General features: G+C 42.5%; 1 long non-coding RNA gene across 6 annotated transcripts in view; it reads left to right on the forward strand.

Annotated features, from left to right (window-relative positions):
* LOC309538476 overlaps positions 1-9,763 on the forward strand; it is a 46,458-nt gene that overhangs the window by 17,131 nt on the left and 19,564 nt on the right. For 2 of the 6 annotated variants that reach the window (XR_014222200.1, XR_014222201.1), the window contains one exon: positions 3,469-3,716. The exons of the other annotated variants lie outside the window; for them this stretch is intronic. This is a non-coding gene — a long non-coding RNA (uncharacterized lncRNA). Of the gene's footprint in view, positions 1-3,468; positions 3,717-9,763 lie in introns of those variants that run through there. 6 annotated transcript variants of the gene reach the window in all.

Raw genomic sequence — 9,763 nt, forward strand, 5'->3', positions numbered from 1 at the left:
TAGCATTTCTCTCCATCTATCAGTTGCCTTGTTTGTTAACTGACATCCTCATTAGACTTGTTTGAATTCTCATTGGTTTCTTCAATATTTCAGCTTCACTTCCTCTAACAGAACTTAATGAGGCTAGCCAGTGTTTGTTGTGGGTCTCGGCTAAGCTTCATTACAGCTTGGCAATGGCAGCTGGTGAAATGTGCCTTCTGCAACCCATTTCTTCCAGGCTTATCAAACAGAATGGCCTGCAAAATGGTGGACTTCATTCGTTTGATTTACTCTCATTGATTCTTGTATGTGGCAACTTCTGACACCATATTGTGCATTTAAAAACTTCCTGAGCCCTGTCTTTGTGAGTTATGCTGCTGTATCTCCACCTGAGCTGGAATGTACAGCTTATGGCAGTATGGCATGCATGCACTGAGGATTGGCTAGAGATCCAGTGGATCATAACTCTTGTGTTTGCTCCCGTAGTTGAGACATGACCTTCAGGAGATCTGATATTGACTGATGGAATAGAATCATGGAATCATTGAGTTGGAAAGGACGGTCATCTAGTTCAACCTGCATCAGTGCAGGAATAATACTAGGAGTGTCAGGAGTTCCCAGTATAATAATACTAGGGTACTAGGAGTTCCTTTGCTTACCATAGTTGATGAAGGTTTGAAGACTATGGCTGTATTGGCACAAAACAAGTGTTTGTAGTGAGTTTGTGGCAGACCTAAGCAGGTGGTTAAGCCCTTCAGAGTCAACTTGGCCCCTTCTTTATATTTTCTATCATATATAGATATCTAGATGTATAAAGGTAAAGGTACCCCTGCCCGAGCGGGCCAGTCTTGACAGACTCTGGGGTTTGTGCGCCCATCTCACATCTATAGGCCGGGGGCCAGTGCTGTCCGGAGACACTTCCGGGTCACGTGGCCAGCGTGACAAAGCTGCATCTGGCGAGCCAGCGCAGCACACGGAACGCCGTTTACCTTCCCGCTGGTAAGCGGTACCTATTTATCTACTTGCACCCGGGGGTGCTTTCAAACTGCTAGGTTGGCAGGCGCTGGGACCGAGCAGCGGGAGCGCACCCCGCCACGGGGATTCGAATCTAGATGTATAGATAGATACATATTCTTTTTTCGTTATCACTTCATTTGCCCATTTCTATTATATGCAAGCTAGCCTTGACTGCCTTGAGAGTTCAAAGTGTATTGTCAAGAAGTGAGTGTTGATTGTTCCCCATTTATTTTAGAATAGGGTTCTCTGTCATTAGTTGTGACTCTAGGCTGCCCTAGCAATCCCCAGTTGCTTCCTCGCCTAACATATATTCTTTCCTCACAAAAGAGGAAAAACAGGTAGTTAATATGCAGGGAAACTAAGGGAACATATGCCCAGATGTTATGTATGAAGGAAGGAGGGAAGCTGTAGCACATTAGACACAAATTAACTTATTGACGTATAACCTTTGATAGGGAACAATGTTCTTTAATCAGGAAGTGATGTGACTGAGAAGATAGTGAAGACAATGGGTGTCACACCAAGTTAAACAGAAGTAATGATAACGGGAATGAAAGACATACTTTTTTCAGGCTAAGCATATCACTCTGGCAAATCATTGTTGTGTATCATAGAGCCTGGAGACAAAGATGTGGGTGTGAGCATGGTCATGCCTTCTCCCTTTCTGAAAACCATTTGCCCAGATTTTAAAAGCTGCAAAGTGTTGCCATACCTTTTTCAAAAAAGTATTTCTAGCTAGTGCTGTTCTGAGGTCTGCAGTGGACAGGGCATCCCGCCACCCACCCAACACAAAAATGATTCTCTGTGTGTTTTCCTAACCAATGGAGAATCAACCACATTGGTACTTTTCTGAGGATGTAGTAATTATTTCATAGCAGCTGCAGAGCAGCCAACTAAACATATTTTTTTAATACCAAGAAAACTTTTTAATGCTAAGAAAGTGACAACTAGATTAACTGAATATGATGTATCACAAATTTATAACTACCCTGCAGCTGGTTACAAAATGAACCACTATTTTCAATATTGTTAATGTCGGCTTATGTTAAGGTGGACATTACAAAACATCTTATTGTGTGTTGACTGCTGTGTTACAATGATTTCTGCATTACAATGTGTTTCTCATTATTTACTGAAATCAAGGAAAATGGGCTTTTAAAAATATTTTTAAAATGTTTCTATTTTCTTTTGTGAGCTAGTTTTGAAGTATTTTGTTAGACCAAAAAGGTAACAAAAGTATTTTAAATAGCTAGGTTTAATTTTTAATTTTTTTTTAAAATTATATCCTTTTATTTTTCTGTTGGGAAAAATGGGTCTTATGGTCAATAGAGAACAAATCAGCAATTAAGAAAGATTGCCAGCAGTAGTTCCTCTATCCGTGGGTTAAACCACAGAGCCTAGGACTTGCTGATCAGAAGGTTGGTGGTTCGAATCCCTGTGATGGGGTGAGCTCCCATTGCTCCGTCCCTGCTCCTGCCAACCTAGCAGTTCTAAAGCATGTCAAAGTGCAAGTAGATAAATAGGTACCACTCCGACGGGAAGGTAAACGGCGTTTCCGTGCACTGCTCTGGTTCGCCAGAAGTGGCTTAGTCATGCTGGCCACATGACCCGGAAGCTGTGAGCTGGCTCCCTCCGCCTATAAAGCAAGGTGAGCGCTGCAACCTCAGAGTCGGCCACGACTGGACCTACTGGTCAGGGGTCCCTTTACCTTTACCTTTAAGTGCATTTCTTAAGTATTTGAGATTGCAGTGCTTTCCTCCTGTTCTGCATTGTACTGTTGTAAACAAAATCTGCCCTTTTTTCCTTATGGGGTATCCAAGAGCCGGTATCGAGTCCTTATGTGGGTTCCCTATTGGTAGGAGAAAATAACAGAGGCCAACCAGAGAATATTGAGAAGCAAAGCAGCTAGTAAGCCTGATCTTTATTGATCTGTTGCAACAGGGTGCTCCCTTTATACGCCGGAAAGGAGGAGGACCTCGAACAATGGCGTGCAAGGCCTTATATAGACATTTTAAATTCCCTGCCCTGGAGCTCAAGACCACCCCTCCGTACATCATACATACATCACAGAAAAGGTGGTCTACAACAGAAATTTGAATGTTGTTGTTTTTCCTGTCTGCCAGGTTATCTGATAATGCCCTATCTGATTACCTTTCCTGGTAATCTGTCACCCTTTGAAATGGTGATTTCCCAATTCCTGAGACAATGGGAAGGCTCCCTGACCCCCTCCCTCCTTGCAGAGAAAACATTTGGTCAGTTTGGGAGTCAAAATGGTTTCAGGTCGGTCTTCCTGTGCTGATCTATGTACATGCTTGGTTGATACATTTATGAACATTTATTATTACAGTACAGTACAATGTTTTGCTCATTGCAAACACGAATCCTTGGTACTTTTTTAATATAGTACATATGATGTCCAATTTTTTTAAAAATTGCTCTTTTTCTTTCTTTTTCATTTGGAAAACGATGCAGGTTTGAATCTAGAAAGGCTAGGTCATTTCGTGAGTAACATGCACCTCCTGACTGCTCAACATCTCTTTCATTGTGATCCTCCCTGCAGGGTGCTATGTCTTGGGGAAAACAAATATTTGAATACAGGTTCAACAAAATGTCCCCTCTGCAAGTCACTTCCAATCTGTTAATGCTCCTTTTAAGAAACCAGGAGAAAATGAAGCTGTTTAATTCAGAAGCGGCACTAACTCCTGTTCATTATGGTGTGTACCCAAAAGGATTCGCCAAAGAGCACTCGATGCAATGACAGGCTGACAAGGGCCAATTTGTGAATAACTTGTCAACAGCTTGAATGAAATTCTAGAAATCCATAACAGGTGCTCTGTAGCTGTAACCGAGTGACAGATGGATTAGATACACAAAACCACAACAAACTGACTGAACGAGAAAGGGAGCAGGAACAAGGGCAAATGCAGGCAGGCTCATTAACTATGGAAGAGCACACAAATACATGAATGATTAAAGATGTTACACAAGACAATTTATGTGTGTGCTTCCTGCTCAACTTCATGCTGGTTCTAAAGAGAACTGTGCAAGCAGGAAAAGCTCTGTAGGTTATCTAGTCCAAACCCCTTAAACAAAGCATCCTTCCAGAACCCACTGCACTCTACATTTCTGGTACTAGGCAATAGTGGGGATGGCGAAAGAGGTAGAAGGTGGACAAAAGGCTCCATTTTGCCTCTTATTGCTGTTGGGGCCACCACTACTATGACTTTTAAGGAGGGGAGTGAGCTTCTGGGCCCAATTCACTTTCATCTTCTTCATTGTCCCTTTGAGGGACCCAAGTGCCTCAAAGAGCTCCTACCTCAATAACAGCCACCTCAGGTCCTACAATCAGTGGCAATGCCACTGCTGGGTATTGCCCAATTGTGTTAATCTATAGCAGGACCTTCTTGGTGGTGGCTCCCTGTTTCTGGACTGCTCTCCCTAGTGAGGTGCATCTGTTCCTCCTCACTATTAATTGTTGGGAGAAAAATTTAAAAAGTTTGTTTACCCAGGCATTTGATGTCCAAAAGTTTCTGTTCCTGGCAACCTTGAAACTACTGCTGTGAGAGTCTATGATTGCTTTTAGGTGTTGCTTTTAGGTGTTGACATGAGCCAACAGTGTGACGCAGCAGCTAAAAAAGCCAATGCAATTCTGGGCTGCATCAATAGGAGTATAGCATCTAGATCAAGGGAAGTAATAGTGCCACTGTATTCTGCTCTGGTCAGACCACACCTGGAGTACTGTGTCCAGTTCTGGGCACCACAATTCAAGAAGGACACTGACAAACTGGAACGTGTCCAGAGGAGGGCAACCAAAATAGTCAAAGGCCTGGAAACGATGCCTTATGAGGAACGGCTAAGGGAGCTGGGCATGTTTAGCCTGGAGAAGAGGAGGTTAAGGGGTGATATGATAGCCATGTTCAAATATATAAAAGGATGTCACATAGAGGAGGGAGAAAGGTTGTTTTCTGCTGCTCCGGAGAAGCGGACACGGAGCAATGGATCCAAACTACAAGAAAGAAGATTCCACCTAAACATTAGGAAGAACTTCCTGACAGTAAGAGCTGTTCGACAGTGGAATTTGCTGCCAAGGAGTGTGGTGGAGTCTCCTTTTTTGGAGGTCTTTAAGCAGAGGCTTGACAACCATATGTCAGGAGTGCTCTGATGGTGTTTCCTGCTTGGCAGGGGGTTGGACTCGATGGCCCTTGTGGTCTCTTCCAACTCTATGATTCTATGATTCTATGAATCTATGAATCTATGAATGCAGCAGTACAGTGGTACCCCGCAAGACGAACGCCTCGCGAGACGAAAAACTCGCAAAACAAAAGGTTTTTTCGTTTTCGAGTTGCCTCGCAAGACGAATTTCCCTATGGGCTTGCTTCGCAAAACGAAGCTTGCCCCGGGGACAGCGGGTCTTCTCTTTTGAAGCAAGGGGCGGCGGGGAGAAGCTATCTTCAAAAGAGGGGACAGAGCGGCGCTTCCCCTCTGTCCCCGGATGGTCTCCATAGGAACACATTGATTGATTTTCAATGCATTCCTATGGGAAACCGTGCTTCACAAGATGAAAAACTCGCAAGAAGAAAAAACTTGCGGAACGAATTAATTTCGTCTTGCGAGGCACCACTGTACTTCCAAACAGCAGTGGCTGGAAACCACAGGAGGGGAGAGTGCTCTTGTGCTTGAATCCTGCTGGCTGGTTTCCTATTGGCATCTGGTTGGCCCCTGAGAGAACAGGATGCTGGAGCAGGTAGGTCACTGGGCTGACCCCGCAGGCTCTTCTTATATTCTTACATTCTTAAGCCCTGCTTGTGGCTAGTGATGTGAGGTGGGAATATTCTCGAGAGTATTCTCTGCTAGAAAATTCTCCAGAGACTATTCTCTGCAAACTGTAAATTCTCATGTAAGAACCAGTTTTACAACCCACATTTTAAAAATCTAGTAAATAATAAGTCAAGCTGTGATATTGCCAGTGTAAGTAATGCATAATGATTTTTTTTGATCCAGTTACATTGCTGGGCACTGTGTCATTCACCATTGGCAGTTCTGAAATATGAGCTACAGAATTTTTAATTTTTTTGTTTTAAAAATGCTATTCATTTAATTTGATGAACATTTGAATTCATATGTATTTCAACTATATGTAATAGCCTTTTTTCTATTTTGGTGTGACCTTATTCTTAGCAATTCTATACCCTTGGCCATACAGTGTGATTTTTAATTTTTTTTAATAGAAAGTAGTTTTAATGCTTTATACACTTAAAGTACCTAAAGGTAAAGGTAAAGGGACCCCTGACCATTAGGTTCAGTCGTGGCCGACTCTGGGGTTGCGGCTCTCATCTTGCTTTATTGGCCGAGGGAGCCAGCGTACAGCTTCCAGGTCATGTGGCCAGCATGACTAAGCTGCTTCTGGTGAACCAGAGCAGCGCACGGAAACGCTGTTTACCTTCCCGCCAGAGCGGTACCTGTTTATCTACTGAAGCCATGAGCAGAGGATCCCAGCACTGTCCATACAGTGCTGGAGTGGCGCCGCCGGCAAACTGCTAAGTACAGTGCATGTGCAGTGTCGCATGCATGTGCTGTACGTAGCAACGCTGCACATGCGCTGTATAGCAGTTTGCCAGCGGCGTCGCTCCAGCGCCATACGGACGGTGGCAAGATTCCTCCATCACCACTACAGCCACGAGCAGAGGATCCCAGCACTGTCCATACGGCACCGGAGCAGCGCCGCCGGCAAACCGCTATGTACATCACATGTGCGGCGTCGCTACGTGCGGCACATGCATTGTACGTAGCAACGCCGCACGTGCATCCTATGTAGCGACGCCCAGCCCTGGTATCACAACGCCTTCCTTTGCCCCTTTCCTTTACATCCTACTTAAGTCTGCTGGAGAAATCAGATTTGGTTCACATTTAAAGGTGAATCTCCCCAATTCACACTTTGCAAAATGATGTGCAAACAGAGGTGCAGCCATCATTTAAAATTCACACTTCTTCTGTTTTTGCAGTGTGGTTCTCCACCCAAGTAATGTGTATAATAATGTAATTTCTAAGTGACCATTGCTGCAACTTGTAGTAGTGAGTTTCATAGGCATATGCATTGTGTGAACAAATATATCCTTTTGCGTGTTTTGAACCTCTCATTATTTAGCTGAGTTCCAGTGTTTTTTTTTTAAAAAAGTTTTGTTTGTTTTTAAAAAATTGAATGTTATCCATGTAACCCAAAAAGAATTAAGAAGACAAACAAATATAAACTATAACAAACAAAACCAAGATTGGGATTACATTTGCAAGAAGAAATAAAAACACAAAATTCATAACTCAGACCATTTCGTTTAAAGGGATGCAAAACAAACTGTCTCATATTGAAATGAGACCAGTTTTGGCTGCAGTCAATAAATGTATGCCATGTCAGGAACAATGTATTAACTGCACAGACTTTCTTGTAAGCAAGAGCCACAGCCATAACTGGATGTAGAAGTTCAGCTCTTTTACCACTCACACCTTGGATTGAATCCTACAACGCTTCAAGGGAAGTGACCTTCATTGAGTTTAGTGAGGACTTGCTTCTGAGTATGCACACGTAAGATTTCACTGTAAAAATATCACAGTCACATTACGGTAAGTTGTTGTTATGCAGTGCATTATTGGGACTGTTGTCAAGGATTGTCAAAGCCCTGCTCATCCAAAGGCTTTCTGACTGGTTTTAGGCAAGTTACCTATTATTAACTCACTGTATCACTTCCTCATCTGTAAAACTAGAATAATAATGGCCATGTGTGTGTGTGTGTGTGTGTGTGTGTGTGTGTGTGTATTATAGTTCTCACGCTGTCCTGAAATGTCAGTATGAGGTAAACATTTGACACCTTCTGATGTGTTGTATGTCTATATCTATATCTATATCTATATATCTATATCTATCTATTTATAGCCATTTCTGTCTATCTTGACATTGATAACTACTTGGGGTGTGCACTGACTCTGTGTGTGGGCCGAATAATGAGGCAAAGTGATGTGAGGCTCTCTCCCCACAGCCCGAGTTGAAACATGATGCCAATAAAACTCCCAAGTTCGAGCAGGACCCCCATAAAGCTGTATGTTGCCCTATTATTTCTCTATTCTTCTGAACCATATCCATATCCTCCACCATTCTCCAATGAAAATAGGGATATCCTATATTTTCTTATATCTCTGTTTCTTTAGCTCCATGAGCATTGAAAGAAGTGAATGGCTGTACAGAATGTTGCCTGTGGAGTACTGAAGAGCCCTGGGTTGTTTCATGTTAAAACACATCAGCAGTTGGTTGGTTTTTTCACTTAAAAGCTTCATTTAAGGGTGTTTTTTTAAGGAACTCTGCAGGCACCATTATGGAGACAGTGTAACATTGTAAAGTCTATTGGCGGGCACAAGCAAAAAGACCAGGCCAGTGTGACCCTTTACTGCTTTATAAAATATCAATTAACAACAATAAAAATTATTAAAGATTTTCTTTGTTTACAAAAGCATGTTCTTTATGTTCTTTAAAGTAGTTTATGTAAACATGTTAATCTTGTGATTTGTCCCCATTAGTTTGGTTTAAAGAAATAACCAATTTTAAGGTTTCGCTGTTAGAATTTGGTAAAGCACATCTACACATTAATTGCTATTGGATTAGAAAATTACGCAAACCTAAAATACAGCATTATTATTTTTTTTTAAAGGCAGCAGGCTCTGAATCCTAACTTAGCTTTTTCAATACAATACTGTGCATAACTGTGATGAGAACTGCCAGAGCTGTCTAGCTACATAGTTCCCCTTACAAGACTGAACAGAATTTCTTGAGCAGGAGAATGGGTATTATTAATTCAGTATGTATCTGTGATATACAGTGGTGCCCCGCAAGACGAATGCCTCGCAAGACGGAAAACCCGCTAGACGAAAGGGTTTTCGGTTTTTGAGCTGCTTCGCAAGACGATTTTCCCTATGGGCTTGCTTTGCAAGACGAAAACGTCTTGCAAGTGTTCCAATTTTTTTTCGCTTCCCCCCCTTTTTCTAAGCCGCTAAGCCGCTAATAGCCTTTTAGCCGCTAATCCTTTAATAGCCGCTAAACCGCTAATAGCGCTAAGCCGCTAAGCCGCTAATAGGGTTGCTTCACAAGACGAAAAAACCGCTAGACGAAGAGACTCGAGGAACGGATTAATTTCGTCTTGTGAAGCACCACTGTAGATGTGCCCTCTGTCAAACAGTTTTAATTTTTTTGTAGAATAATTATTCTGCTTAAATTCCAGTAGAGGGCAGTGGTACATAGGGATACATAATAGGCTCTCCTTTTAACCATATTTTCCTATGGACCTTTAAGGTTTTGGGCAGCCGGTGTGTGTGTGTAGTTTGGTAAAGAAGAAGTTCCCAACTCAGCAGGTGAAATTCCCAGTTTGCCATGTTAACAGAAGAATTCTGTCCTGACAGTCTTCTGGCAGAAAGTCACATGGCTGAGAAAGGTGGAACGGGCAGCCGTAGCATTTGCAAAATCTCACATCCAAAAGCTGTCTCCTCTTACAGCACAATTCTATTCATGTTTGTTCAGAAGCAAGTCCACCTGAATCTAAGAGGTGATGGCAGGCTGATGTCAGTGGGGCAGTGCCCCATCAACCTTATAGATCAGCCTCTGTGAAACAAACATAAAACGGAATGTGAACCGGGTGTATCACTTATCCTGACTAGAATGTTCATTCCTACTGCAAATATAGCGCTCTCCCATGTTTAGTTCCTCATTCTCAATCACCATTTCATTTCG

This window comes from Podarcis vaucheri (assembly GCF_965113315.1).
Source record: "Podarcis vaucheri genome assembly, chromosome: 8".
NCBI classification, from domain to species: domain Eukaryota; kingdom Metazoa; phylum Chordata; class Lepidosauria; order Squamata; family Lacertidae; genus Podarcis; species Podarcis vaucheri.